At 40.5% G+C, this 7,596-nt stretch overlaps 1 long non-coding RNA gene across 3 annotated transcripts in view; it reads left to right on the top strand.

Moving 5' to 3' along the window:
• Positions 1–9: 9 nt before the first annotated feature.
• LOC102771869 overlaps positions 10–7,596 on the top strand; it is a 12,878-nt gene continuing 5,291 nt past the window's right edge. For 2 of the 3 annotated variants that reach the window (XR_436189.2, XR_436188.2), the window contains exons 1-2: positions 254–524; positions 3,053–3,194. This is a non-coding gene — a long non-coding RNA (uncharacterized LOC102771869). Of the gene's footprint in view, positions 133–253; positions 525–3,052; positions 3,195–7,596 lie in introns of those variants that run through there. The other variant, XR_001515573.1, reaches the window with a different exon arrangement.

The raw sequence follows: 7,596 nt of genomic DNA, 5'->3' as shown, positions 1-7,596 counted from the left end.
AGTTTGTCTTAACTCCTGTGGCAGGGATTGTGTTTGCCGCAGGTCTCTGAAGATCAGGACACCCATTTGTAAAAAGACCGTCCTCCTGAAGACACCTGTACTCTCAATAACACATCTCTCATTAGCAAGAGGGTAAGTATGGCAGCAAAGAGAAGACCAGAGAGTAAAGAACCCATCTGAAAAAAATGGAAACACTGATCTTTGGTTTCTGCTATATTCTCTGGGATATTTAGAGTAAATTAGTTTCTAAGAAACTATCACTCTTGAACTGCAGTTTTTCTACAACCAGTGGAAATATAGAACTTCTTGCTATTAGTGCGAGTTTGTTGCTATTTTTTTGTTGTTGTTGTTTTCTTGGATTCCTTTCCCTCGTTTATGTTTCAGATATGAATAAAAGCCCATGCATGGAATCTGGTAACATTCCACATTGAGTCATAAACAACATGTAGCCAAACTTCAGTTTTCCTGGGCTGTTAATCAGAAGTTTCACTTTCAAATGACCCCCTGCCTTTGCTGCTCAAATGGTCAGTACTTATAGCTCCTTTCTTTTTTAAAAAATATTTTTATTGCTTTCAGAGAGGAAAGGAGAGGAGAGAGATTAGAAACATCAGTGATGAAAAGGACTTATTGATTGGCTGTCTTCTGCATGCCCCACACTGGGGATTAAGACCATAACCTGGGCATATGCTCTGACCAGGAATCGAACCATGACTTCCTGGTTCATAGATTGACACTCAACCACTGAGCCACACCAGCTAGGCTAGCTCCTTTCTTTTTAAAGCTTTCATGCCATTTGTTCCTACAGTCTTGGAGGGCTTTGCTCTCTTTACACTCAGCTGATATGAATGGTTTTATGGATAAGACTTGGACAACCTGAGTCGCCCTGAATTTTATGCCTTCCGTGCCATAACATTATGTGTATGCAATGGCTCTTGTCCAGTTCAGGGATAATACACAGTTGGGTCTCTCTCTACTTGGTGAACTGTCATTGAATCACAGACTCCTCCAAAAGTGGACAGAACTAGCTAGTAACCTGGGCTAGAAAGGGGTGGGACAATTAATTATTTGAATCATTATATTCCTACAAATCACTTGTGTCCCTCAGATGGGAAATCAGGCTCAAGTGGAGAGTCTGAAGGGGGAGGAAATTTAAAGGAAATAAAAGGAAAAGGTAAAATTTGGTGTGTAAGAGAAGTCATTTTAGATTAGTTCTCTTGGGTATAGATTCTAAAACTTTTTGGTGACCTTGAGAAATGCAGAAAACCAGAGGAAATCGAGGCTGGGCAAGATGTCTGCAAAATTCTGCGGGTCCTTTAGGCCTAGAGGGCGGTTATTTTAGGATCAGAAATATGTTCTTTGGAAATGTGCCTATTTTTTGAATTTGGATTTTTCATAATTATTTTTTATGTTCTTCCTTACTTAGTCACTTTTTTAAAAGTTCAACAATAAACCACAATAACAAAATAGAAAAGCACATGAGTATATGCATTTACAAGTATAAAAAAGATGTTAAATCAGTTTCAGTTGGGTCAAGGGTAATGGGGAGGGTGTGTCTATTCTGAAGTCAGAGCTTCAGTGGTCATTAACATGCTAAAACCCATGAAATACCCATTCTGGAGTGACTTTCTCGGGACTTTTGTTTTCTGCTAAAATCTTGGAAAATTTGTGTTTTACTCAAGGGAGGCTTTCCCCCATTAGGGTATACTCTGTTTTGCTTAACACACATTGAACTAAACTATGTTTATAAACTGCTGAATAGAGGTAGAAAAATTAGATACCTAAAGAAAATTTACTTCATATTATCAAAGAAGTATTTTCTAGATTATTGTTTGTAAAAATACAACTTTCAGTGTACTAAGTTTGCCAAAGAAAGGTGGGAGGTAGTTACTCTGAAGTGGTTTATCATCTGAAAATCTTAATGGTAGATTTCAACTTGTTTCTAATTCACTTTTTATTTTTCCTGAAATAAATGTGACTTGCTTGGTTTATTTCTTTAAAATTCTGGTTTGTATAACTACTTGTGAGACAGTGAGATGGGCAGAACCATGACATTTCATACCATTTTATTTGTAGTTTTGCAGGAAAAGATCTCAATAATATCTATTATTAGTAAACTAAAAGTGTCTGCCCAGGATGTTTGACTTTTCAAACTAAGTTATAATAAAAAATCTGAAATGTGCCATTTTTATTCAAAGTGTGAACTACGATGTCACAGCAGTGCCAAATGGCCTCCTTTAGTCATTCTCTGAAGAGAAATCTCCTCTTCCCTCCTTCTACTCCACCTCCCAACCTCAAGAATTCCAAGCAATAGCCTTACTGTATATTATTTTGATTTTTAGGAATGTATAGGGTGTCTCAAAATTCACGCAAGAAGTAATTTTGATAGAAAATACAGGTTTATAATTAAAAATTGTAAATGTTTTATTGATTCATAAAGTATACAGTATAGGGTTATATATGGAATAGCACATCGGGTAAATGGCCTCCACAGCTTTGCTGGCACATACACAAAGCCGTGGTCTTCATTGGTCTTCATTGTCCCTGCTCCTGGGTCATAATTGGTACTTGGTAATGCTTATCAAATTGAAGGGATTGAAATCAAAGGGCAACAGATATTAGAATCTGATTCAATAAACCAAGTAAAATTAGGCTTTTATTTTTTGTTGTTATTGTTGTTGTTAATGCTCACACAAAATTCAAATCTTGCGTGAATTTTGGGACACTTTATAATGTACATTACTCTTTTTCAAAAAGGATCTGAGGTAACTGCTTTTTTGGTAAAAGCTTTTGACAAAAGCTAAATAATAAGAAATGTTTATGGTTTGTTTGTTTTTTAATTTCAGAGATGAAGGGAGAGGGAGAGAGAGAGAGATAGAAACATCAATAATGAGAGAATCATTGATTGGCTGCCTCCTGCATGAACCCCACTGGGGATTGAGCCCTGACCCTGACCAGGAATCAAACCGTGACCTCCTAGTTCATAGGTCGACACTCAACCAAACAGTGGAGCCACACGTTTGGACAATGGTTGTTTCTTTTTTCTTTATTCAAGGATAACAGAAAGAGAAGGTGCAGATACCTCTTTGTGCAGGACCCACCCCCTGCACCTGAGGGCAGGGATTGTGTTTGTTTTCCTGGGGCAGTGCTTTGAGGTGCCTCCCTCCCAGAAACCCACAGTTCAGAAGGAAAGTGAGGTGAGTACACAAACAACTCTAGTTCTAAACAAATGAGCAGTTGAGTAATTTAAGAAGTTCTATAGGCTATTTTTAAAAGAAATACAGCGGTTGTATTTTCAACTACATAAAGGCCAAGAGGTATTATCAAATTTTAGTTATTGATGATAATTCAAGTTTTTGCTGAAATGTCAGACTTTTTTTTTTAACCTTTAAAGCATGTTAACATATTTGAACTAGTTTCAAAAGAATCAATTTTAAGTTGGGGTGTATGAAAATTTTCAGTTTTCTCATAGTTGGTTGGTCTGGGATACATGTCACAGGAAAAGGAAGAACAAAGAGGTTTTGCTCAGAATCAGACTATTGTGGTTGTTTTGCTCCCAGGGTAAAACCCTTTGGGGACATAGAGAAAGGTGAACGGAAAGATCTTTATCAGGATGTGCACGTAAGTGGTCGTTGCCTTATTCAATGTGAAACTAAGACATCATCAATTCACTGATCATCGGTCCAAGCGCTGGCAACCCGTTCAGCCTACTGACATTTGTATAAAGCCCAGACAGCTGAAGAAAATGGAATCAGATTTTAAAGCAGTAAAAAGAATGACAGAGTTAAAATATAAATGTCTTTCTTAAAAAATGGGTTATTCCTAGAGGGGAAAGCAACAGAGAACCGAGAGGTGAAATGCCTGGCAAAAGCTGAGCCCCTGGGTCTGCCAGGCATCTCTCTGCAGCTGCGCAGAAAGGAGTTACGTGACTCCGAGCATCTCACTCTGAGTCTCTCTCGCAGGCCTGGCAGGGCTGGAGGATGATGTCTCCCAGAGCCAGACAGCCAAGGGGAGAACATTCTCCCTGAGGGAAGACAAGTGTTTTGTAATAAGTGTGAGCAATTGGCTGAGTAGAACAACTACTTTTATCTTTGCTACTGGGCCTCTGGATTCTGCCAAGTATATTTATGCTCGTTGGCAAAGACTGGATGTTAATTTCTTGGCAAAACATACGCACAGACATCTCTTTTACACACAGTAAAGGATCCTACTTTGTAAACGCTCATTCCACAGGGTTTAAAAGCTACAGTGGGGAGTTAAATCACATATGCCTCCTCAAATCTTCTGAAGGAGAGGAATTCTTCATGAAAAGAGAATTTCAGGGTAGTTAACAGGAAGGAGGCTCTTTGTAAAGGCGCTTGGTCCAGCTCCTCTCTTTCCAAGTGTTCTCAGATTGAGAGGCAGTCTGAATTCTTTTTTTTTTTTAAATATACACTGTATTTTTATTGATTTCAGAGAGGAAGGGAGAGAGTTAGAGAGATAGAAACATCAATGAGGAGAGAGAATCATTGATTGGCTGCCTCCTGTACGTCCCCCACTGGGGGAGAGGGGATCCAGCCTGCAACCCGGGCATGTGCCCCTGGCTGGAATCAAACCTGGGACCCTTTAGTCCACAGACCAACTCTCTATCCACTGAGCCCAACTGGCTAGGGTGACAGTCTGAACTCTTGATGCCACTTACAAAATTGAGCAACACCCTCCAGACTACCCTTTGGTTCCTCATAAATTCTGGGACATGACGGAGGGGCTCATCTTATCTTTCTTCCTGTCTTATGTGAATGTGACTGTAATTTCAGCACTCTGAGGTCACCAAGAACACTGAAGTGAGCGATTAAAGAGGTTATTAAGTGTCGCTTGAGGGCAGAATTCCCTATAAAAGCCAGGCCAAGGATCCAGGCATAAGTGAGCTTTTGGCTCACGATACTAAACAAAACTGACAGAAATAAAACTTGGAGCTCCTGAAACCAATGACCTCCTCCTGTGAGAGAGAAACTGATTGCTCTGACAAGGAAAAATGTTTTGCTTAGTGATGCGATTGCCTCCTGGCTGCTGCCATGCTAACTTGCTAACTTGGAGGAGGCAATAGAATATGATGGCCATTTGATGCGGGTTTGTGATCAGGCCCTGGAAAGCAACTTTGTTCAAAGGGAAAGGTATTGGGTGCGACATCACCAAGTTGGTTTGTTTTTTTTCCCTTTCTTTTTCTTCTTCTAAGTCAGTGGTTCTCAACCTTCCTAATGCCACGACCCTTTAATACAGTTCCTCATGTTGTGGTGACCCCAACCATAAAATTATTTTCGTTGCTACTTCATAACTGTAATTTTGCTACTGTAAACAATATGTAATTATATATGTGTTTTCCGATGGTCTTAGGCGACCCCTGTGAAAGGGTCGTTTGCCCCCCAAAGGGGTCACGATCCACAGGTTGAGAACTGCTGTTCTAAGTGCTAAGTATTTGGTACATGATAATATGCAGCCTACCCCCTGTTCCCAAGTTACCTGTTATAGGCAGTCTCCTAAGGGATATCTTTAAAAAAAAATCCTCACCTGAGGATATGTTTTTATTGATTTTTAGAGAAAGGGGAATAAAAAGAGAGAAGGGGATAAAGAGAGAGAGAGAGAGAGAGAGAAACATTGATGTGAGAGAGAAACTAATTGGTTGCTTCCCATACACGTGTCCTGGCTGGGAATCGAACCTTCACTCCTTTGGTTCACGAGATGATGCTCCAACCACAGAGCAACACTGACCAGGGCCTAAAGGATATCTTTTAATTCAAGTTCTTCTACTATTAATAAGGATTTACATTTTCATAGTTCACCATTTTGATAAGGAAAAAATTATTCTTTATACTCAGCCATGACAAGTCTACAATTTCTAATCTAGAGCAAAGATGATGTATTTGTGACACATTGTATATAACCCTCCAGTTTGTTTGGTACCTATTGTTAATTGATCATGCATTTCAATAAGCCTTCAGAATTCTTCTCAGCAAAGCACTCTAGGCAGCTACACACAAAACACTTATTATAAGGACATGAGAGTGTGTCAGCGCACTCAAGGGCAGCCATGCAGAAATGTCTTGTCTAGTCTGAAGCAGAAGGCTGTTGGGATCTTTTCTTTACCTTCCACTTCTGTTCCTCCTGGAGCATTTGTGGTAGGCAGAGTAAGGGCTTCTCAAAATGTCCTAATCCCGGAACCTGTGGAAATTCTATGTTACAAGGCAAAAAAGATTGTGTGAATATGATGAAGATCTTGAGATGGGAGATTGTCTTGGATTATCCAGGTGGGCCAGTGTAATCATAAGTGTCCCTATAATAAGGAGGCAGGAGAGTCAGAATCAGAGAAGGATATGTGACGAGGAAAGAGGTTGTAGTAATGCAACCACAAGCCAAGGAAAGCAGGCAGCTGAGTCTAGCAGAGGTTCTCAACCTGTGGGTCGCGACCCCTTTGGCGGTCGAACGACCCTTTCACAGGGGTCACCTAAGACCATCCTGCGTATCAGATATTTGCATGACGATTCATAACAGTAGCAACAGTACAGTTATGAAGTAGCAACGAAAATAATTTTATGGTTGCGTCACAACATGAGGAACTGTATTTAAAGGGCCAGAGGTTGAGAACCACTGCTCTAGAGGCAATTCTATTTCCTTGCCTGTTCCATCCTCTAGCCAGTGGTTCTCAGCCTTCTGACCCTTTAAATACAGTTCCTCATGTTGTGACCCAACCATAAAATTATTTTCGTTGCTACTTCATAACTGTACTGTTGCTACTGTTATGAATCGTCATGTAAATATCTGATACGCAGGATGGTCTTAGGCGACCCCTGTGAAAGGGTCGTTCGACCGCCAAAGGGGTCGCGACCCACAGGTTGAGAACCGCTGCTCTAGAGCTTCCAGAAGGAACCCAGACCTGCCAGCCCATTTTAGACTTTCGACCTCCAGAATTGTAAAATAATACATTTGCTTGTTTAAGCCACTAAGTTTGTGGTAATTTGTTACGGCATTAATCGGAAATGAATACAGTATTTTATTCATTTGTCTGTCTCTAATGGCTGAGAGACTGGCTTTTTTCTTTTTTTCTTCTCCTCGGTTCATGTGGCAAAACACAGTCTCCCCAGAATGCCCAAGGTTACAAGTTGTAGATCCTGTCACACACAGATTCTAACTTGGCTCTCTTGGTTCCATTTCTAAATTCCAGAAATAGAATATGAGCAGGCCAGCTTGGGTCAGGGGCTCCCCCTATGGCTGGCCAGCCAAAACCAGGGAGTAGGGTCACGCAGCGTAAGTAAAACTGCCGGAAGCCAGCTCTGTGAAGGGGTGGGTAGCTCCCAGAGCTGAGGGGCGGGGTAGACCTTCATCAGTGTCTACTACAGTGTTCATCCTTTTATTTATTGATTTCCTACATTTGAATATTTCTTCTACAAATCTCATGTATCAGGGGTATTGTAGATTGATCACACTAGTGAGCCCATTGTTTCATGCCTCTATATATTTATACCTTTGGGAGTGCCCTTCTAACCTGATCTGACCTTGGCTGCCTGCCTTGTTTTGGACAATGAGACAATAACAAACTTGACACAAATGGTCTTGAAAGCACTT

This window comes from Myotis davidii, unplaced genomic scaffold (assembly GCF_000327345.1).
Source record: "Myotis davidii unplaced genomic scaffold, ASM32734v1 scaffold847, whole genome shotgun sequence".
Taxonomy (NCBI): Eukaryota; Metazoa; Chordata; class Mammalia; order Chiroptera; family Vespertilionidae; genus Myotis; species Myotis davidii.
The sequence above is the reverse complement of the archived record's forward strand: the minus strand, read 5'-3'. Positions and strand labels throughout refer to the sequence as shown.